We start from the raw sequence: 24,653 nt of genomic DNA, 5'->3' as shown, positions 1-24,653 counted from the left end.
CATGTAACTCAGTTTCTTTCTTTTGAACATAGTTTTAATGGGTTAATAGTATTTTTTTTCAGCTATGAAGAATAAAACAAACTAAATTATCAAGCAGAGAAACACAGCCTGAAACAAAATTGAGAATCCTGACTGAAGTGAGCACTCCTAGAGATACCAGGCCACAGGGGGACAGAGGGGTGCACTATTTCACTTCAAAGAAAACCCAGGATACAACCTATAGTTAGTTCATCAAATTCCCGGAGAGCTTTGTGACAAGGCTTATCATCTCTTTCACAACCAAAGACTTCAAAATGCTACTTTCTAGATATTTCTCTCCCTGCAAAGACCTTTCACCTGTTAGATTGTACCTGATTCATTTCATGATGTTCTGTTGTCAGAATCAGTGGTTCTCATTCCTAAATGCACTTCAGAATCACATGGGAAATTTAAAAAGGAAAATACCAATACCTACCTCCCCTCCGCACTCTGAATCAATTTCTCTGGATGGGACCAGCCCCTGGTAATTTGAACTTGTAGCAAGGACTGAGAACCACTGGTTGAAAAGCAATCCAAACAGGTTAAAATTATGTAAAGAAGGAGGCACTATAATTGGGCTTAAATAAATCTACATGAGGAGGCAAAGTGCCTCAAATTCCCATCATAATCAGATAGAAGATGGTACTTTAAGGATCCCAGGGTTTTTTCCCATCAAATTTAAACTGTCTCAATTACACGGGAGAGATATATCCAGTTGCCCATAATACTCAAGTTTTTACCAAGAACTGAACAAGTTCAGCATTTCACACTTGAGATAAAAACAAAAACAGTACAATTAAAAGTGATCTATTCCAGAGGTGCCTGAGTGGCTCAGTCAGTTAAGCAACTGACTCTTGATTTTGGCTCAGGTCATGATCTCAGGGTTGTGAGATCGGACCCTGTGCCAGGCTCCACCCTAGGCATGAAGCCTGCTTAAGATTCTCTCTCTCCCTCTCCTTCTTCCTCTCTTCCCCCTCTCCCTCCCAAAAAAAAAAAAAAAAAAAAAAAGGTAACATGGAGCAGGGTGCATGAAGTTGCCAGATTTATTAACAACAATAAGAATAAATTCAAAGCTACCATTTCTTGAGTGCTAGCTATTGTGTTACCTCAATGAAAACTCAAAAGGCCATTCTACAATAGGAATTATTATCTCCATTTCACAGATAATAAGGAAACTGAAGCTCCGCGAGACTAGGACACTCTCCCCAGAGTCACACTGTAAGTGGCTGGTAGAAGAAGCAAGACTAGAATTCAGGCCTGTGACTCCCTGGGGTCCATTCTCTGAACCACTACCATCTCTCATCTAGATGACCCAAGAGTCTCCTCATCACATGCCCCTCAAAGTACAGTCCACAGGCCAGCAGCATCAGCCTGTTAGAAATCCCGAACCTCTGGTCCATTCTAGATGCACTGAATCAGAACCCGCAGCTTAAGATCTGCAGGACATTTATATGCACTTAAAAAACAGGCCTACTTGGACAATTCTCTCTCACAAACTCATCATCTTGACTGCATCCATGCTTTTAAAAACTAAATCCTATCATTTCGTTTCCCCCGTGAAGACTGTTTTGTTATGTGTGTGTGTGTGTGTGTTTTAAGATTTTATGTATTTGATAGAGAGATAGAAAGACAGCACAAGTAGGCAGAGCCTCAGGCAGAGGAGAGGGAGAAGCACGCTCTCCGCTGAGCAGGAAGCCTGACATGAGGCTCAGTCCAAGGACCCTGGGATCATGACCTAAGCGGAAGGCAGATACTTAACCTACTGAGCCACCCAGGAGCCCCCCCCCCCCCACACACAGTTAAGGCTGTTAAGTGGTTTCCCAAATGCCCTTGGAATGAAGTCTAGAATGCCTTTACAGTACAGGTAACCAGACTTTGCATAATATCGCTGGTGCTTGCCTATGCAGCCCGATTCCTCCCCCATGTCTCCCCTCCCATGATTTTTATACCCCAGACACAAAGATCAGCTTCCACTCATCAAATCCCAATATCCTCCTCTTCCTTTCCTACATTCTTCCCTCCCTTTCCTCCTTTCTGCCTTCCTGCTTTTCTTCTTTCCTCTAAGCTCTTCCCTGCCTAAAACTAACCACCACCAACCACTGTGACCAACCCATGTCAGCCACATTCACTGCTGTATCCCCCATGCAGAGCAGTGCAGTGCCTGGCACAGAGCTGGAGCAGGATAAATGCACTGAGTAAGGACGTGCTTTGGCTACTGAGAGCTTCCGCTGATCCCTTTGCCCATCTGCTTTTTGCTCTTTTCCATCTTTCCTTCCCTGTCCTTTACACCACCTCTCTTCTCTCACTCACCTCCTTATCAGTAACCTCATGGCTGTTGCAGTTGTCAGACTTAGAGAGACACCCTGCCACGTTCACATGTCCATTGCCCTGGGGTTATTCACCAACAGGGTGATGACTATTTCACTTTAACCCTGAGACACCTGGAATAGGCCCAGTACTTTCCAGAAGTAGACAGAAGGCCCCACCAACAGAGGCAGGCCACTTTTCAATATGAGATTCAATATAGAGATGGAACCATAGATCAGGGACCTCTCAGTGGGCAACAAAAAGTCAAAAGCTTCACCATTTCTCTACACACACAGAGTAACACTGTGCTGACAAGATCGATTATCAAAGCTGTGGATAACTTCACACTTTAAATGGGATGGCCAACATTGCTATTCTAAGAAAACAAATGGCAAATCCTTTTATAAAGCAGATAACTTCCTCAAGTTAAATGGTGGATAAATGTGATATATCTTCATATATTGTTTACATTAATAATAAAAATAAGAGCTACTATTCGTCTATTGAATATAAGCTACTGAGTGCCTGACAACACACTCAAAGTTTTAAAAACACTAAAATTAACCAGTCAGAAAATGACAGGTGTTGGCGAGGATGTGGAGAAAGGGTAACTCTCCTACATTGTTGGGGATGCAAGCTGGTGCAGCCACTCTGGAAAACAATATGGAGGTTCCTCAAAAAGTTGAAAATAGAGCTACCCTATGACCCAGCAATTGCATTACTGGTTATTTACCCTAAGATGCAAATGTAGTGATCCAGGGGCACCTGGGTGGCCCCGTGGGTTACCTTCGGCTGCCTTCGGCTCAGGTCATGATTTCAGGGTCCTGGGATAGAGGCCCGCATTGGGCGCTCTGCTCTCAGTGGGGAGCCTGCTTCCCCCTCTTTCTCTGCAGGCCCCTCTGCCTACTTGTGATCTCTCTCTGTCAAATAAATAAATAAAATCTTTGAATTAAAAAAAAATGTAGTGATCCAGGGGCATGTGCACCTGAATGTTTATAGCAGCAATGTCTACAATAGCCAAACTATGGAAAGAACCTAGATGTCCATCAACAGATGAATGGATAAAGAAGATGTGGTACATATATACAATGGAATACTATGCAACCATCAAAACCCCCCAAATCTTGCCATTTGCAATGATGTGGATGGAACTAGAAGGTATTATGCTAAGCAAAATAAGTCAGTCAAAGAAAGACATTTATCATATGATATCATTGATACAAGGAATTCGAGAAACAAGACAGAAGATCATAGGGGAAGGGAAGGGAAAATGAAACAAGATGAAACCAGAGAGGGAGACAAATCATAAAAGACTCAATCTCAGGAAACAACCTGAGGGTTGTTGGAGGGGAGGGGGGTTGGAGGGATGGGGTGGCTGGGAGATGGACATTGGGGAGGGTATGTGCTATGGTGAGTGCTGTGAATTTTAAGACTGATGAATAACAGACCTGTACCCCTGAAGCAAATAATACATTATACATCAATTAAAAAAATGAAATAAGACAGAAAATAATAAATAAATAAATAAATAACTATCTTATTTAATCTGTATCCTCACTTTATGAGGGAGAAACGCTTATTATTCCTCTTTTATAGAAAAAGCCAATGGCTAAGTAACCTACCTCTTAGGGCAGGGCTGAGATTTAAATCATAGGTCTCCAGACTACCACTCTCTATGGTTTCTTTGCCATGTTTTGCTATTTGGATCACTTTCTCATCTGAGAAATCACAGACATGAACATTCCCAAAGAAACAGCCCCTTGAAAGATGACCTCAAAAGCTGAGATTTTTCTTTGCAATATAGACATTGAAAGGAAAGCAACCTGCTACATCTTATATTTCAAAGCATTTCTATCTTAAAAGAGATTCCAGAAAAAGATGTGGGAACAGAGCTTAGGGATGCTTATGAATGCAACTACATAAATATTTTTTCAGTATCTACCAGTGGTCAGGCATGTGCTGAAACCTGAATGATCAGACTATTAGCTGAGAGACAGGGCAGGGGGCTACAGGAGGGGATAGGGAGAACATCTCCCATAGTGACTGTTTGAGGAATGTTTAGCCAATAATTTACAAAATGTTACTTTATTATCTAACTACATAGAAAGAAGCTTTCACACACAGGAGATGAGTTACCTCCTTTATTACCTGTAAATACATAATTGAAAGGGACAATGTATCTTCTAAAATATAAGTTTTACATAATTCAAACAACTCGTGTGTTCCTTTCTGATATCCCATATTAGAGGGTCAGACTGTAACTTATATGAATTCAAACACAGTGTCAGATTTTGTTCTTAAGGGTCTGAAAGACCAAAAGAGAAAAAAGCACTGGGAGCCAAAACAAGATAATCCCAAAATATAAAGGGAGCAATTAAAGCCACACATATATACAAATAAAGAGAGGAGTATAGAAACATTTCCTAAAGCATTCCATCAAACATTTACAGAGATAAGGATAGGAAGAGAACATCAAGTAAAAGAAATCATGAACCTGAAAGGTCAAATACATTACCACAAGGCCTCCAGAAACCTGTCTCCTTGCAGAAAGGGCATGAGATGAAGACCATGGATCCCTCTCCTCAGGTCCTTCTAGCCCTAACCCATTAACTACTTTAATCCATGTGGCCCCTACACCTGAAGAGATACGAGCATATAAAGATGCTCAAAAAACTTTTGTTGAATTGTTGAAACATTACAACCTTACAAATAATATGAAAAGAGGCTTTACAACAATTTACAACAATTGGTTCTTTGTGGCCTACAAAGAACAAATTATAAGAGAAACCATTATCTAAACAGCTTCATATCTGTTGCTCCTAGCTGCTGCTGGTAGAATGAAAATAACCCTGGACTTGGAAATAAGACACTTGGGTCTAGTCTCATCTCTGACACAAACCAACTGTGTGACCTTGGGCAAATGGCCTTACCACCTGGGCCAGTTTCCTAACCTCTAAAATAAAGGTATTAAAAAGCTATATATAGCTAACATTTATGGAACCTTTACTATATGCCAGGAACTGTTACAAGATCTTTGCCTTAAATTTAAATGATCTCAAAGGTTTTTGCAGCTCTAACATTTAGTCTGACTACGGAGGAAACATGGTATGATGGAAAGATTCCAAATTCTGTACTCAGAAACACTGGACTCCCTCCCACTCTGTTAGGTGGGGTCTTTGGGGTTTGGCGGGGGGGGGGGGGGTTGTTTTTCCTTTTTGACAGAGAGAGTGAGCACAAGCAGGGGATGTGGGAGAGGGAGAAGCAGGCTCCCCACTGAGCAAGGAGCCTGATGTGGGGCTGCATCCCAGGACCCTGGAATCATGACCTGAGCTGAAGGCAGATGCTCAACCAACTGAGCCTCACAGGTGCCCTAGGTGGGGTCTTTTCTTAAGCAGAGACTGTTAAAACAGATAGGATTACTGAGTACGTCTATTCCCTAGCTGAGTTAATTTGGACAAGTTGCTTAACCTTAGTTGCTTAACTAAAACTTTTAGTTTCTAATATGTGAAAAGCATATAAAATGGTTATGTCTCTCATATAGTTTTTTGAGAGGATTAAATTAAAACTGTAATATATATTAATAATACACATATATTTTATTATTTTATTTTATTACTAGATGTGTGACCGAGGACAAATCAACTTCTCAAGGTTTTTCCTCATCTACAGATGGGAGATACGGTGTTATGAAAAAAAGTAATATGAACATTCTGTAAAAAGTCTAGTGTTGCTGCGTTTGAAAGCATGCATAGTCCCTAACACTTGGAAAAGTATATTCAATTCTCCCCTAACACTTGTAACAGCATATACAATCCATGACAACGACGACAAGCATAATAAACGAGATCTTTACTAGACATATCTCTCCACTCCCCAACAACAAAAGAGTCTTCCTGAACATCTTTCTAGTGCAGGCTCACAGCAGGTGGACACAGAGGCTGGCTGCCAAGAACGCAGGGCCACATGGAAGTTGTAGTTCCCAGTCAAAGAGCTGATCCACAAAACGGCCGAAGTGAGACTTCAACTCCCAGGAGACACTTCGCCGCACCAAATGGCACGCTGGGAGATAGAGTACCAGCCCTCCGGGAAACACGCAGCGGGACTCCAACTCCCAGACGCCTTCGCTACGTAGGATGCCGGTGGTAAAATGGAGCCGGAGAGGGAGGGTTCAGACACACCCGGCTTCACAGGTGCGACTAGGGGCGGCTTTTAGTAATCCCAGGCCCAGCACAGGTCAGAGCCTTTCTACAACAACCCCTGGGATCATTTTCTGCTGGTCCCCGCACATATCTTGAGGGATCCGGAGTAATAAAGTAGTAAGTTTGCAAGTGGCAGACTTTCACAAACAAGACCTCATTTAGTTTTCAGCTCCAGCAAGCATCCTTGGGCCACCTGGCCAGAGATCTTTAAGCTCTTTTTTCCAAGATAAAATACTGTGAGTGGCTGGTCCAAGGTCATACACCAGATGGAGAATTTGATCCTAGAGAGGAGGCTCCAACTCCGGTTCCACTAACCAGACTCCTCTCTCCAACCCCCCTCCCCTAGCGTTACACGATTTACCTTTAAGATCCCCGCATATTTTTATATAAAACTGTATTAATCCATAAAATAGCTCTAACAAGTTTGGACTCATTGAGTTACCCCACCATAAAGCATTCAGTGCTTTTAAAAATGTTTTTAAAGTATCAAATGGAAGATTCCCTCCCAAAATATTGTCTTCCCTCTACCTACTAGGCTCCTTTTTGGGGCACGTGTTCAGCCCCCTCCCCCTCCCTTTCGGGAACCCAGCGCTGGGTGTTTGACACAGTTCTGTTGGGGCAGCGATTCCTGCTACTTGCCTATGACACTGGCAAACCTTGCAAAAGCGGCCAGTGCCAACTACACCACTAGGTATGGGTGCTGGGGCGTCCCTGGAACCGCTGGAGTGGCCCCATGCCTCAGTTTACCCCCTTATGCAGCAGATGAGGGAAGGGTTAGAGTTAGGGCTGTTGGTCAGAATGGGTCCTGCAAGTTCAGGGGGTGGGAGGGTCCTCCGGGCAGACACACCACCACCCCCTCCCCAAGGAGCTATGCGACCCAGACCCCGCCCCACTGGACTGTGGGTATATAGACCAGACGCGCGTGGAAATCAAGACCCGCACCCCAGAAACACTCTTCTACTGGGGTTTGCCCCCTGCCCCTACCTTCCAAGATCTTGGCAGCTGGGAAGTGAAAGGCAGAGGGAGGGAACGCGGGGCAAGGCGCCTGGGCGTGTGCCCACTGGGGAGGCGGCCTGAGGGAACCGGGAACTGGAGGGCAAAAGTCCCGCGACGGGACGGAGAAGGTACTACAATTCCCAGGTGGCGCCGCGGCGGGGGCGGGATCTAAGATGGCCGCTGGCCTGAGGACAGAAGCGAGGGCCAATAGGCATAAAGTAGGAGCCTACACCAGGCCAATCAGAAGCTATAATGGCATAACTCCGATACCGGGGTGAGAAAGATTGTTTCAGGAGAGCAGCTGAGGTGAGGATCCCTTGGGAAAGGGATTTTTGTAATAAATCTTTTTTTTCCAAGTGGTTAAAAGAAATAAAATTCTTCAGGCTATGCTGCTTTTTTACCTCCTTATTTCCTCCTAAACGTGTTTAACTTACACCCCCACACACACACAAACGCGCCAATACACACTGGCTGGATTTTCTTTCTTTTCCTCTACCTTTGGATCGCTCTTGAATCCTTAAGTCTTATTTTCTTTATATTTTTCTCATAACAACGGGCTTGCAGACCTTTACTTGATCCACTTTACGACCACATTCGGCCTTGTTGTAATCCTAACTAAAATCGCACTGCAAGGGCGCCTGGGTGGCTCAGTGGATTAAGCCGCTGCCTTCGGCTCAGGTCATGATCTCAGGGTCCTGGGATGGAGGCCCGCATCGGGCTCTCTGCTCAGCGGGGAGCCTGCTTCCCTCTCTCTCTCTCTGCCTGCCTCTCTGTCTACTTGTGATCTTTCTCTGTCAAATAAATAAATAAAATCTTAAAAAAAAATAAAAATAAAATCGCACTGCAAACTACTTTGTCCCTTCCTTTCTCCCTTCGTGCTGTTTTTCTACTTAGCACTTTTCCTTCCCAAACACTGTATATAATTCATTTATCTATCTTTTTTAATCGTCTTGTCCTCCAGAATGAAAGATCCATGCAGATGAAGATTTTTGTTCTGCTCGCTGCAATATTTCTAGAACCTGGAACTATATATATTAGGCACTCAGGAAATATGCTTTAAATAACTAAATGAACTCTAGGGTAGCATTTTACTTTCTATTCTCCCTTTCTTTGGTGCAGATCAATTAAATCCATCTCTGAGGACCATGGGGTTCTTGTGCCTCGCTCCCTTTCAAATTCAAAATCATTCTCAATATAGTCTAGGATGCTGGAGAGATAAATTCCTGATTCAGATGCAATTCCTAACTTCAAGATGTTTCTAGTCTAAAGGAGTATGAGAAGTAAACTTGATTTTGCCATAAACGCAATTGCAAATTGCAGAGCAGGTAAATAATTGTACAAGATCATGCTGCTTATGAGCAGGGACTAGAATCCTGGCCTTCAGACTCTTGGTACTACACACCATGCTTCTTATAGCAGCCTCCCTTCAGGATTGCACACTTCCCTTCTCTTTCCTACCAATCCTAGTGCCAAGGAAGAAAATATATTTGCCCATCAACTTTTACATTTAAGGAGAAGCAACGAGCAATTACACCTGGACGAACACTGGGATATTTTCTTACTTACCCTGACACCATTTCCCTTTATTTTTCCTCTCTTTCTTTCTTTCTCAGAGAGAGAGCAAGCAGGGGAGAAGAGGGAGAGCAAATCTGTAGCAGGCTCCATGCCCACCCAGGCATCCCAATTTCCCTTTTTTTTTTCCCATCATTTTTTTCTTTGGCCTGCTTCCTTACATGCAGGCCATTACACCAAGTCTTCTATCTCTCATCCTTTCTGATGTTTGAACCCCATGGAGGGTAGTGAGGTGTCCTACAAAATGTCCTGGTGTGAAATACTGATGTCCTAAGAACCTTGGCTCTCAGAGAATGTCACTATGGATTATGGTCAGTTTACAGGTCATCACACAGACACCATGACCACCTAGAATACTAGAGAATTTTGGATAACTAGGTGAAATTGAAAACAATCACAGATGGAATAGAAACGTGATCAATTTGTATATAGACTAATTTTGTGCATAGAAATTAAACCCTCTGCCCAGACTTCCTAGCCTAATCTGTCAATTTGGGGTTGTTTCTGATAACACAACGGTTCTTTTTAGCTCTTACGAGCAGACTCAGCTCAGCAGTACCAGCTTTTCTCAGACTGAGTGGCGTGAGAGATTTCAGCACATGTGTCAGCAGCCAGACTTGTGAAAAGAATCACTGAACCATATGAAAATGGAAAGCTCAACCACTAGACTTCTCCTGAGAGAGTATCAGCCTATGATCATTACATCTTCTACTTAGCAATCAAAAGGTAAATGTCATGAATATACTCAGGATCTAAACAATGGCATCTAATAATTTATTAAACCCTTATTAAGCAGTCTAGTGTGAACATACATGTATTAGTTCAACTGAGGGTGATGCTGTTTACTGGGCTCAAGGTCAGGTCAAGGTCAGTCATGACCTTCAGCAATATATACATGCATACATACATATATACATACATACATACATAAGAAGCATCAACACATGGCACTTGCCTTGGACCCAGGATATCCAAATGCCAAGACAATCAGTACAGGATGACTATCTGATATACAACTTGATTAATGATCACCAGGAGGTGGTATCTTTGAGTTCTCCCAGGAGTAAATCCTGAGACAGGTATTCAAGTGCAAGTCAATAATTGCAGGAAACACCAGTAGAATAGGAAAGTGAAACAGGGAAGGGAAGACAGACAAAAAAGCATGTTACTACAAGAGGTGATTGAGCTTAATCCTCCTGAGGAACTCTAGGAAACAATGTAGAACACATGCCATAGTCTGAGCTACCCCACCAAAAGAACTTGGTTGTTTAAATACTAACTCCCATCAGTCAGTAATTGGGGCCATTTTCCGGGGCACTTAAGTCCCTGGCTCTCTAGGCATGAGCGGGCAGAGTTGCCTCGGTATCCAGAGAAAGCCAGAGATACAGGTGCTTCCAATGGAAGTCGAGCTGGTATATCCTGAAAGGGTGAGGGAATAGGGATACTACTTAGGGCACCAAGAGTATCTGTTCCAGGTGGCTTTGGGTCACCAGGACCTCATTGTGGAGACTAGCAGAATAAGAATAATTCAAAACTTTAAACCCATACCAAAACAAAACAAAAAGCAATCTACCATGTTGTATACTTCATCATGTGAAAAGTTAAGACAGATAATTCTCTCTAAATTCTCACTAACACACGCATACAAAACAAAATCTACAGCAACCAAAGCCTCTCACACTGAGAACTCTTTGGAGATCTCAGGAGAAGCTCCAGTGGGACTGGGGTTTAGAAGAAAGGGGACGAAGGACATCAAGAAAAAGAAAAGGGAATTTAAAGAAATATTGCTGAAGACAATGTTATTTATTTCATGATATTGAAGAACCACAAATAAAGGGCTTCAGATCTTTTTTTTTTTAAGATTTTATTTATTTATTTGAGAGAGAGAGATCACAAGTAGACGGAGAGGAAGGTAGAGAGAGAGAGAGAGGGAAGCAGGCTTCCTGCTGAGCAGAGAGCCCCATGTGGGACTCGATCCCAGGACCCTGAGATCATGACCTGAGCCGAAGGCAGCGGCTTAACCCACTGAGCCACCCAGGCGCCCCAAGGGCTTCAGATCTTTAAGAAATCAGTAAGTGCACAGACGGTGGTCTTTAGACCTAGAGGACAGTTTTGTGCAAGATCCTCTGGGTTGTGCCATTATAGCACTTCTTCAGAGCAAATAGCTTTATTTGAAGTTAGTCACCATTTGTTTGTCTTTCTGTTTATCATCCATGTCCTCCAAAAAAAATGGAAGCTCCATGAAGGCAAGAACATTATGTCTTACTCAGTTGTAGACACACAATAAATACAAAGCAAATAGAGTAAGTACTGGAAGGGCCCAACATTGCACTACTCATTACACTCAGGTAAGCCATGAAATAAAGAGACAAAAGCAACCTTGCAAAAACCTCCCATTATGCCAAAGCTTGAGACTATCCTAATGTGTGGAAAGCCTGTGGTCATTTAAGTTGTCCACTGGTCTTCTGCTTAAGTCAAATATTCCCAATAGCATCCTCTTCAGGCACATAGGACCTCCAGGAAAATCTTTACCATGGAAATAAATTTCAAAACTAGAAAGGCATTTGAGGTCAAAGAGATCAACTCCCTACATAATTCATCTCAGCTGCATGTCACAGGTCATAATCCAGAACTTGGAGTATTTATTTAACTGGTAAAATCATCTCTAATAGGAAAACATTGAATTAGATAAAAATTATGCATTGTTTCTGTAATGTAAAGCATAATAAGGTTGGGAAACTCAGCTCTACCCAGATGCTCATGTCTCCTTCACAAATTTCTCAACCCATAATCATTCAGCTTTTGGGCTGTTATTGGAGAAATCTGGTTGTTAATAAGAACCATCTTGTGATATGCTGAAAATTCTCTAAATTTTTTCCCTATCTTTTTATACTCTCTCCTCTTACTTATTCCTTTGTTGTGTTAAATATATTCCTTGGGTGGATTTGTTCATCAGATATTTAGAGATCGTCTATTCCCTATAGTTAGTGAACATATGCATGCTGTCTCCTTTTAACTATGCCTCATAAATAATCACACTTAATCCTTCTTACTGCCATCTTTTGCAATCATCTTCCAGTTACCTAGAACATACGGTGCATAAAACTAAGCTCAGTGTCCAAGCTGTGATCTCACTAGGGTGGCTCAAAGATAAGCTATGGTTTTTCATCACTCTCTTTCAAGAAATTATGCCTCTAAACACATTGCCCTGGTTTCACTGCAGCTTTAAAGACATTTCATCATTCTTGGGGGGGTAAAAACCCTTTAAAAGCATTTCCTAAAAATTAAAAAGTATATTTCTTTAGTAGAGGACTTAGTGCAGAATGGGATGCAACTTCACTTCAGCTCAGTTTTTCATGTACTAAGGGTTACTCCGGGCTAGCCACTGTGCACTGGGCTAGGATTCATTGAGGAATTAGACATAGTCCCTGATACTATATGGTAATAGAAACCATAGGCAAGTAAACAGGTGAACAATTCTATGTGATGCTTTAGAAATTGATGCTAGAATGAGTCAATTCTGCTACCTACAGTGGAGGGAAAAGAGAGTTCTAGGCAGAAGCAACAGCATGTGACAAGTACCAGAGCTCAGAGAGGATAGACGTATTGGTCCACAATCTACAGTGGAAGTAGAACAGTGGGGAAAGAGGCTGGAGGAGACCTAAAAGCCAGCTCAGGACACTTTCACAAGCACACTTCTTAGTTTGCTAAAGGGCAATTGAGAGCCTTGTAACTATTAAATGAATTCCTTGATTTTGAGGCAAACAGAAAAATTCATTTAACAATTATTTACTAAGCACCTACTACATGCCCCAGCATTGTTCTAGGTTCTAGAAGATGCAACAGTAAGTAAGTCACAAAAAATCCCTTCCCTGGGGGTGCCTGGATGGCTCCACCAGTTAAGCATCTGACCCTTGGTTTCCACTCAGGTCATGATCTAATGGGTCATGAAATCAAGCCCTACATCAGGCTCCACGCTCAGTGGGGAGTCTACTTGTGATTCTCTCCCTCTGCCCCTCCCCCACACACTCACTCACTCTCTCTCAAATAAATAAATAAACCTTTTCAAAAAATTCCTACCCTCATGAAACTTCTAGTAGAGAAGAAAGACCATACACTAATATACAAATTTATAATCTATCATCGGATGATGATAAATGCTATGAGAAAAATGTAGAATGAGGGGTCAGAAGATGATGGGTGGCCTTCTGTTGGTTAGAGTGGTCAGGAGGGCCTCTTTGAAGAGGTGTCATTTGAATGAAGATTTCAGTGAAGTGAGGGGGCCTCAATGAAGTGAGAAAATCAATGGAAGAATGTTCCAGAAAGAGAGGGAACAGTATGTACAAAGTCCTTAAAACAGTAACGGGCTTAGTGTGGTGGAAGAGTTGCAAGAAAGTCCATGTGGCTGGAGGAGAGTGAATGAGAGGAAAAGCCATGGAAGATGAGGTCAAAGGTAACCAGAGGCCAGAGCGTGTAGGCCACAGTAAATCTTAAGGACCTATGTTAAACAATTGCATAAATGTATTTGCCAGATGCTGTATACAGTATGATCTATTTGTATAATCATTAAAAGAAAGAATTGTTTTATATATATATAATTATCAAGGTCCATAATCACTCATCCAAAACTGTGGGGACAGGTGTATTTTGGAAATTAATCTTACTGTTTTTAGGAAAGGTAATATATGCCTATACCATCTAGTGTAACATGCCTAGAGTAGTCCTGGGACAGCAACCTGTCATCAAACATTGATATTTCTGCAAAAAAACACATATGGGATAAATAAACACTATACATAGCCCCTATCAGGCCAGCATTTGGGTTTTCAAACCTTTTGCGATTTTGACATTGCAAATAAGAGATTGTGAACCTATATTTTCATCTGTGGTAGAAAACCAGGAGCATCAAAATGGTTGTTTACAGTGGTTGGGGAAACCAGATGGGATGGGCAGCAGGAGTATCTTTTATTCTACTTTATACAATTCTGAACTTCTGAACACTATTTTTTTTAACCATATATTGGACATGTCATTGAAATAACACCAGTTTAAATTTTTTAAAAATGTGGATTCTAAGGCTTTTATTCTTGTAGTATTTGAGTATCCAACAATATGGGAAGTATTATGGGGAAATATTTTAAGCAAAAAAAGCAATAGAAAAGATTCTGAATATGCATCACAAAATTGCCTCTGAATTTGAGTGTTTTAGTCATGACATTCAACTTTTACTGTCCTCTATAGGCTTTTCAGATTTTTGTTTTTTGAATATGTTCGGACTGGAGAGAGTCATAGTATCCAGATGACTTTGTAAGGAGTAGGAAAATTCATTTCTAAAATTTCTAAAATTCAGTATAAAGTGTATTTTTGAGGGGCGCCTGGGTGGCTCAGTGGGTTAGGCCGCTGCCTTTGGCTCAGGTCATGATCTCGGGGTCCTGGGATCGAGCCCCGCATCGGGCTCTCTGCTCAACAGGGAGCCTGCTTCCTCCTCTCTCTCTGCCTGCCTCTCTGCCTGTTTGTGATCTCTGTCAAATAAATAAATAAAAATCTTTAAAAAAAAAAGTGTATTTTTGAAATTTGTAGTAAATCATATTCCCTAATGTCCCCAAAAGTTTCTTCTCTTTCCTTATAGAACATGGTCCATTCTCTGGACTTGTGGTTGTTTCTGTTTTGTTTCATTTTGTTTTTAGGAGAATCTGTGAGGTTTTTGTCTGTTTTGATAACAGGATGTCATGCTTATGATAAATACTTGCCTGAAAAAGATTTATAATGCACAAGCCCCTAAAATATTTAGACATTCTAAAATTGTAATTTGCAACCTCCCTATTTCCTACCACTCTCCCCCCAACAAAAATTCAGAAAGATGTATTTAACAGATGCCGTGTTCTGTGGTGAATGTTATTGGCTATGTGGCTGAAAACTGTAATTAACCATGCCTCACTGATTCATACATGAATCGTTTGGAGGTTCATTATTCCACCAGAATGTTAATGAACATGAATACAAAATACTCCAAGAGATTTTCTTTTTATCTTGGTAAAGTACATATGGTAAAGAAAAAAAATCATTTAAAATAATTAATGAATAAATACTCCTTATATAACTAGATCCTTGATTTTTTGAATAGTAAATAAGACTGTTGGAGCCTCTTCTGTATGAAACACACAGTGACTTTACACACATCAATTAATAAAGCTTCAGGACCCCTACCAGGTAAATTTTAATAAAACCCAGGAGTCCTAACTTTTCTGACCTTTGTTCTTGTTTCCAACTAAGAAACTAGCTGACAAAGATGCTTTCACATCTTTGAAAATAGAATGGGCATGAAACCCACGTTCACAGTTCAGGTATCATTTAAGTAGTGTTCTCCTATGAACCTAGTTGGAAATAAAAGTAATTTAGGGGAAATGATATTTCAGCACTGCCTTAATCTAGCAGGGATTTTCTTCATGGGAAAATTAAACCAAATACAAACTGGAAGTATGACTTAACTGGGCTGGCTTCTGCATTTAGGGTCACCAAAGCATACTGTAAATGGAAATCAGATTGCTTTAGAATCCAAGAACAAACTCTACTTTTGACCTTTAGAAAGCTCATGATGTATATGCCCACAAAATAAACAAAATAATTTCAAAGTAAATTCGTTGAGTGCACCTGACCTTTGAAACAGAGCAGATGATGTTAATCAGATTTGTACAACTTTAATCTAGCTCAGCCTCCATCTCTCCATGTAGTTTTTAAATATCATAAAGAAGAATCTCACAACAGGGAATCTCTCAAATCGGAATGGATTTAGAAATGGAACAGGACGTATGACCTTGCCTCAAACAATGAAGTATAACTTAGACATGTAAGCAAGTGAGCATTATGACTGTAACCCAATATACTATGCTCCTGAGGAAAAGTGACTTTTTCAAAATATTAACTTAAGCACATTATAGGCAGATTCTCAATATTACAGTAAAATGTATTTTGAGTCCTGATACTGTGTAAGGCACCTAGGGGAAAACTTTGAGTTGGAAATGACCTACATATTATAAAAAAATACATATGCATCTGACCACTGCAACTGATTTCATCCAGCCATAACATTCCTGCATTTGGACTCTGAATGTCCGAACCATGGTCTTTTTAGAATAGCCTATTAGGAGGGTGCCTGGGTGGCTCAGAGGGTTAAGCCTCTGCCTTCAGCTCAGGTCATGATCCCAGGGTCCTAGGATCGAGCCCCACATCGGGCTCTCTGCTCATCGGGGGGCCTGCTTCTCCCTTCTCTCTGCCTGCCTCTCTGTCTACTTGTGATCTCTCTCCCTCTGTCAAATAAATAAATAAATCTTAAAAAAAAAAAGAATAGCCTATTAGGTAACTTGATAGACATATGCTTATCTTCACAGCATCACCTCCTTTGAGTAACCAACCCTAATCCCATCCCACAGTAATCCTTCTCAATCTGAATAACTCAGATGCAGGTGATCACATTTATTCTTCCACCAAAGGGTAAGTGGTTTTGGGGGGTGGGGGGGCCCCAGGCAGAGCGGAGGGTGGGAAGAAGCAGAGCATGTTCACAGAAAACAAGCTGGATTAAAGCACTTCAAACTATTTGGCCACATGATTGGCTCAGGAATGGGCACATGACCCAAGCCAAGCCATTCTCTTCCAGTGTTCTGTGAGAGAAACCAAAGGAGATGGTCCCTCCTTGTTTACAATAACAAGCTCTAATGGTAGCAATGTGGGGCTGCTGGCTACCCTGCCCACTTAGGAATTAAGTCAAAAAGAGGCAAGCAGAGCTGAGAGATGGAAAGAAAAGTCCCTGCTGGCATTGCAATCACAGAATCCAGTTTTGCCTAAAGCCACCCCTTAGATTTGCCAGTTCAATGAGCCTATTCTTATATAAGTTCGTTTGAATTAGTGTTTTGTTACTTGCAGCCAAAAAAGTCATGGCTAATTCATAAAGTTCAGCTAACAGATAAACTCTTAAACTACCCACACTAAGAAAGTGAAAAGAAGGACGATAGTCTTCCATTCAGTTGTAACTTAGAGACTCTCAGAACTAGAGCCACACCAGCCTTTGCTCTACTGGCATCAAATCTGTGCATGCAGCCCACTCAGGTCATTTGAGGACTTGGAGATGCTTAGCCCAGAGAAGGGAAGAACAGGATATGCCTGCTGGGCTCAACCAGGGGAAGGTCTATTTTGTGATAAAGGAGTTGGATTCATTCTGTAGAGTTAAAGCCCAGACCAACAAGGGCTTGTCACTCAGAGAAATTTTCTATACAGTGTGATGAATAACTTTTCTAACAATGAAAGCCATCCTAGCAGACATAATGTGACCCTCTCTCAGCAATGCCACTTCCACTGAGTGAGAGGTTAGACAAACTGACATTTGAGATGCCATCCAGCTCTACGATTCCTTGATTCAATCAAAGTATGGTCATGATGATGATATTTGTAATTTATCATAAATCATCTCCACCTTCCAGCAAATCAAAAATCAATACAAATCAATCCAAATCAATCATATTAAAGGAGGCACAGGGGATGAGGAGTGTCAGAAAAGATTTCCTAGAGGGGATAATACTTGGACCGTTTTAAATACAAATGCAACTTGATTTATGTTGCACCATGTTGAATAACACTGCATTCAACTCTAATTCTTTAAAAAAAAAAAACTTTTCCCCTATAATATCTATAAATACTGTCTTTAAAAATATGTAAACACATTTATAATAACAATATAATGAAGTGTGCTGTAAACAAATAAACATTTTTTCATGTCTTGGGTGATTTTGTAGGCATAGAACTAGTAAGCATTAACACAGCAACGTATACCAGACAATCGGCCAATGAATGTGAGTCCCTCATTATTGCACACTATCATTCCCCTCTGAGTTGAGAGTGTTCTATAAAATGGCTGACCCTTGAACGAGGCAGGGGTTAAGGTCAGCAACCCTGTGTGCAGTCAAATATCTGCGTAAATTTGACTCCCCCAAACTTAATTACCAAGAGCCTACTGTTGACTGGAAGCCTTACCAATAACAAAATAATCAATTAACACATATTTTGTATGTTCTATGTTTCATGTACTGTATTCCTACAATAAACTAAGCTAGAGAAAAGGTAATGTTATCAAGAAAATCATAAGGAACAGAAAATATATTTATAATAATGTACTGTGTTTATCTAGAAAAAAAAAATCTGTGTGTAAGTGGACCCATGCAGTTCAAATTTACATTGTTCAAGGGTCAACTGTACATACTTTTGCTTCTCTTTCTGCCATTATTTTGAGTGCTGGCAATTTATTTTGTGTCCTCAAAAGCATTTTTGACACAGTGCTTAACAATGCATAACAAAGTGACAGTACCATGCTAGACACTAAATTGCAAGTTTTACAGAAGTTCAGGGTGCCTTCAAGAAGTGTTTAAGAAGACAGAATCAGCGAAATTGGAACTGAGAGATATCTTTTGGCATTATGAAGGGCAGCATAAACACCACTACAGCCCGGGAGAATCAACAAAAAATTGTATGGAAGCTACTTGGAAGAAATAATAATTTCTTCAGAAGGCACATCTTGATTTACAGAGTTTTACAGAGAGCAGAAGCGTAGCTGCCACATGAAAGACTGGAACACAACATGGGGACAGTGGTAAGGAGACCCAGTATAGTGCCGCTTACAGTAGCATTCCCATTTTTAGGAATGGAACACCCCATATGCCTTCTCTCTACACAGGCTTTGAAAGTGCTGCCCACCAAGAGGGAAAAGCATTCAAGACAGAGAGAACACATATGAAAAGGAAAAGAATTGTAAAACAGGGCATTTTAGAGACTGTAAACGGTTTCTTGTTACTGGAGAGGAGAATATGAGGGGGAAAGAAAAAAAAATGAGATTGGAAATGTAGCCATATTAGGAAAGTGCTGATAAAACATTCTCTTACATGTAGGACTTGTGCTTTTAAACAATGGGGAGCAAATGACTGGCTTTAGCACGAACGTGATATAATCAAATTTTAATTTTAGAGAAAAATGTGTCTAGAAACACTATGGAGGCTTAATTGGAGCTGGATATACTCCAAGAAGATCAGTGAGGAAGTCACTGTTAACAATTAGATCATTTTTCCTGGCCTCTCAAATTACCAAATGAAAGTAGTAGTAGTAGTAGTAGTAGTAGCGGTGGCAGCAGCAATATATATCCCCATGGTATAATAAATGGGTAAATTTCCCCAAAGCTATCTGCAATATGTAAATCAAGTAAGAGCTTTTGAAAGTTCAATACAAGGATTTCATGACTTTTGACTCGGTTATCCTATTTCTAGGAATCTATAGGAAGAGAATAGAGATGTAGACAAGTACTTACTTAGTGATATTCCTTCCTACAGCCTTATTTCTGAAAAATTAGAATTTTAATGTTTAACAAAAAAAGAATAATGGTTAAGTAAGTGAAATATGCCACTGCCATTTAAAATGTTTCTAAAAATACTCAGTAACGGGGCACCTGGGTGGCTCAGTGGGTTAAAGCCTCTGCCTTCGGCTCAGGTCATGATCCCAGGGTCCTGGGATTGAGCCCCACATTGGGCTGTCTGCTCAGCAGGGACCCTGCTTTCCCCTCTCTCTGCCTGCCTCTCTGCCTACTTGTGATCTCTGTCTGTCAAATAAATAAATAAAATCTTAAAAAAAAATATTCAGTGACATGGAAAATTGCCCAAGGAATAATGTTAAATGAAAAAGCACAACACAAAAACCAAACATAGAGTATGAGCTTAGTCTTCACAAAGGTATATACATTTAAAACTGGGAAATGTATAAAAATGTAATTGCTGCCCATCCCCCAAGTGGTGGAAATGTTAGTGATTTTTATTTTCATCTTTCTATCTTTCTGCATTTTTGATTTACTATCATGAACATGTATTATTCTTGCAAGCCAGCATTAGGTTGAACCATCTGAAATTGCCTGCTAAGGACTGAATCTTGTCATCAAAATTCATCTGTTAAAGCCATAACACTCAATGTAATGAAATTTGAAACCAGACCTTTGAGAGATAATTAAATTTAGATGAAGTCATGAAGGTGGGGCTCTCCTGATGGGATCAGCACCCTTATAAGAAGAAGAAGAAACACAAGCACTCTCTCTCTCTCTCTCTCTCTCTCTGCCTGAGCCCAAAGAAGGGGTCATATGAGCACAGTGAGAAAGTGGCCAGGATAATAAGCCGGGAAGAGATCCTTATCAGAATCTGACCTTTCTAGCACTCTAATCATGGACTTCTAGCTACCACAACTGTAAGAAAATAAATCTTGTGCTTTAAGCCAACCAGTCTATGGTATTTTTGTTATGGTAGCCTAAGTTTACTAATACACTGCCAAAATCGATTCCAAAAACGACAATTCCATATAATTCAACCTACTTAAAAGAGAAATAAAATAAGAGATAATCATTGAAAATATCCTTGAAATGGATCTAAGGTCCAGAACTAAAGTAATGACAATAAGGATGAAAGATGCAAAGGATATTAAGATAGTAGGTTCTGTAATTCAGTGACTGATGGGATTGATAAGATAGCATTAGTAAATAAGAGAGAGCATCTAGAAAATGAGTCCAAAGTTTTTACACTAAGAAACTGGTGTTTAGTGACACTAAATAGTGACAAGGGTCACTATTGAAGAGAAAACATATTTAGAAAAACCTCTTTGGTAGCTAGCTTCTTAGATGGTCCCCAATAATCCTTACTTCCTGCTACCCACAGCCTTGACTACTGCCCTTCCTCATGTATAGGTTGGTCAGGAATCTACCTCATGTAAAATACCGGAGAAGTGATGGTGCACCACATCAGAGATGAGCACTCTGGAAGAAGCCAGCTGCCATGTTGTGAGGGCACTCACACAGCCTATGTAGAGGTCCACATGTTAAGAAACTGAGGCATCCAGCCAATAGTCAATAAGGAACAGAGGTGTGACAATGGTCACACAAGAGAGAGTACAGGCAGATCCTCGGGCTCTCCCCTGTCGTCAAAGCCTCCCTCCTCTCCCTCTCCCTCCTCCCGCCTCTCCTCCTCCTCTCCCACCCCCTCCCCCTCCTCCCCCTCTCCCTCCTCCCCCTCCTCCCCCTCCCTGTCCTTGGACCAGGAGGAGCTGTCTCTCCAGGAGGAGGCTGCCTCGGCGACGACAGGCTCCGGCAGCCTCTCCAAGCTGCCTTCCTTCATCTCCCTGCAGTCCTCGCCGAGCCCAGGAGGCCAGCCCAGGGCCCGGACCCCCAGGAGCCCCCCAACCAAGGACTCAGGGAAAACTCTGCACATCAAACCCCGTCTGTGAGGGTCCCGGGGGCCAGCCCGTGCCTACCTCAGCCCCTTGTTCCTGGAGAGGAAGGAGGCTCTGCCTGCCCCTGCCCCAGAGGAGGGGCCGCCTGCCACCGAGTCCCCCCGGGATCTCCCGGGTTGTTGCTTTGGCCACCCGGCTCTCAGCCTTCCGTGACCGTGTGTGCCCAGGGCCTCGCCTCGTCCTTGGGCCGGGCTCTGCCCAGCCAGCCCGCCCCTCTGCACACCCACCTTCCTCCCACCCCCACCCCGCGCCCTCAGCCTAGCAACCGGGATGCGCCCCAACCTCCAGCCCGGAGGGGTGCCAGGCAGGGCTCCCCGCCAGGCCTGTGCCCACTGTGGGTGTGAGAGCAGCTGTGCCATGCAAATCCCCCTCCCCCCCACTACCCCCAGGACTCCTGCCCGGCTCCCTGGTGGGTGTTTTATGTTCAGCAATAAAGGTTCTGCCTGTGGGGGGAAAAAAAAAAGCCTTCAGTTGATGGCAGCCCAAGCGAGCCCTTGACTGTAACCTCATGAGGCACTCTGAGCCAAACCACCCTGCTAAGCTATGCCTGGACTCCTAACCCCCCAAAACTGTGAGGTAATAAGTGCTTATTATTTTAAACTGGTAAGTTTTGAAGCAATTTGCTACAAAATAAGAGATAACTAATATGACAAGAGTTGATTAATTTGGTCATCTAAAGAGAGGACTATTCCTTGAGGACGGAAGTATTGTCTTAGCATTTAAAGCCTCTTGTAGAATGTAGTACATAGTCTAGGTTCAATAAACATATTTCAAGCTAGAAAGGTAGAAAGGAGATTGGAAAAGCTGCCAAAGTAGTTTGGACACCTCCTGGTGGGGACCTACTAAAAGGTCATACGATATAAACATTCAAGATAAGGATTTGTTTGAGAAGAAATGTAGTGAGTGACTTCAGTGCGTGATACTTCCTTAAGGATATGTACTGCTTGTAAGTGTACTTTAATAACTTTATGTGCTTTAGAAACCCATAAATCCCAAATGACTCCAAATTATAGAGTTCTTAACCTGTAACTTATTTTCTCTTACAGAACAAACTTTGGAAAGTGTGGGCCTAAAATTTTTTAACTATAGAAAGGTTTAGCAAGGTAGTTTTCTCCAAAATCATTTCAGTACATCAGGTAATTTGGAGCCAGCAATTTCCTGCCACCTTCCTTTTTACCTTGGAATATAGCTGACCTTGATTTAAAGCCCAGAGTTAGTGAAATTCAAATTTTTACAGGATATTTCACAAATTATATGATGCAATCGTTGGTTCAAGAAAATTCTATCTTTTGCACCTGGTTCATAACTGTTCTTTATTCTATAAACAACTGATTAGTCCCATTCATGCATGGACACATGTTATAACCAAGCAGAAAGAGAATGCAATGGACTAAATGTTTGTGTCCTCCCAAAATTTGTATGTTGAAATGCTAACCTCCAGTGTTATTCAGAAGTGAAGCCGTTGGGAAGTAATAAGGTCTTAAGGGTGGAGCCTTCATGAATGCAATTAGTGCCCTCGTATAAGGGACTCCAGAGACCTCTCTCGCCCTCTCTTTCTGTCTAGGGGGATGCAAGAGGTTGACAGTCTGTAACCCAGAAGAAACCCTCATTAGAACTCGACCATATGGGCACCCTGATCTTGGACTTCTAACCTCCAGAAGTGTGTGACACAAATTTCTGTTATTTATAAACCACCCTGTTTGTGGTACTTTGTTATAGCAGCCTGAGCAAAGATACAGAAGACGTAATAAAGAAAATCAGTCCATTTAAACTGAGCATACAGACAACGATATCTGGTATCTATTTAGTCCATTACTGAGATAATTCCAAATACACACACACACACACACACACACACACACACACCAAACACACACACCTATACACATCCCAGGTTTTACAAAGCCAGCCCATATTCTTTTCATCCTGGGGTTCAGTGAAAAATAGAAGGAATTTGTGAATCTCTGGAATACACCATGTGCCTGGTGAGAACAACATGGAAAAGTCTGGGCGTACTCCTCCACAATCCCCTTATTGAAAAGTAAGGAATGAAATCTTGCATTCTTGCCAAATGTAAGCAAAAGTTCAAATGAAACATTTATGTCTCTGGATAGAACCATAAAAACTGAGAAAGAAGAGGCAGGCAAGCCAAGGAGAGAGTCCACTGCTCATCTGAGGAAGACCTGGATCTTGCAACCTTTTCTCATTTATTACAGAGTCACATTCCATTTGACATCCCCTCAACCACCCAACTCTTTTAGCACTTGCTTCAAAGACTACTTAATTAGGGACAGCAAATAAGAATTTCCCTTCCTGGGGCACCTGGGTGGCTCAGTGGGTTAAAGCCTCTGCCTTCGGCTCAGGTCATGATCCCAGGGCCTTGGGATAGAGCCCCACATCAGGCTCTCTGCTCAGCAGGGAGCCTGCTTCCCTTCCTCTCTCTCTGCCTGCTTCTCTGCCTACTTGTGATCTCTGTTTGTCAAATAAATAAATAAAATCTTAAAAAAAGAATAACAACAACAAAAAACCAACCAAAAGGAAAAAAAAAAAAAAAAGGATTTCCCTTCCAGAGCATGACTGCTTTTTCTTTATTTTATATCACTTTGTAATTCACTTTGATTTTCCTTGTACTCCTTCCGTATAATTGCAACTTTGAAACATTGGAAGATGGTTAGCATTACCATGTAGATTTCCCTTAACTAAATCATAGGCAGTTTTTACCACCTTTTTTTTTTTTTTTAAGATTTTATTTATTTATTAGACAGAGAGAGACCACAGGCAGACAGAGAAGCAGGCAGAGAGAGAGAGAGGGAAGCAGGCTCCCCGCTGAGCAGAGAGCACAATTCGGGACTCGATCCCAGGACCCTGAGATCATGACCTGAGCCGAAGGCAGCGGCTTAACCCACTGAGCCACCCAGGCGCCCCTTTTTACCACCTTTAAAAAGAAATGGCAAGAACATCCTTGACCTTGTATCTTACTATAATTAAGATATCATCTCCAATGTTTTCCTCTTGTAAATAAATACATAAAGTATGAATTGATACAACAAATTCATTCACACTGAAAAGCAAGTAACAGCATATTCCTCATCATTCTGTTGCAGGCAAACAACACTGCTACCTGTGTGACCTTTAGAAAAACATTTGACCTTTCTATGCCTCTGCTTCCTAATCTGTACTAGCATAGTCGTTCTTACCCTTAGGATTGTTGTGAGGACTAACTGAGATTATGGGGGTCTCTCCCAACAACATAGATAGTAT

At 41.6% G+C, this 24,653-nt stretch overlaps 1 long non-coding RNA gene across 2 annotated transcripts in view; it reads right to left on the bottom strand.

Annotated features, from left to right (window-relative positions):
• Window positions 1-7,656, bottom strand: part of LOC125078288 (uncharacterized) — a 79,842-nt gene extending 72,186 nt beyond the window's left edge. For both annotated transcript variants that reach the window (XR_007120849.1, XR_007120848.1), the window contains exon 1: window positions 7,509-7,656. This is a non-coding gene — a long non-coding RNA (uncharacterized LOC125078288). The remainder of the gene's footprint in view (window positions 1-7,508) is intronic.
• Between the last annotated feature and the right edge of the window lie 16,997 nt (window positions 7,657-24,653).

Source organism: Lutra lutra, chromosome 1 (genome assembly GCF_902655055.1).
Source record: "Lutra lutra chromosome 1, mLutLut1.2, whole genome shotgun sequence".
In the NCBI taxonomy this organism is placed as follows: domain Eukaryota; kingdom Metazoa; phylum Chordata; class Mammalia; order Carnivora; family Mustelidae; genus Lutra; species Lutra lutra.
This window is presented reverse-complemented; position numbering and strand designations above follow the sequence as displayed.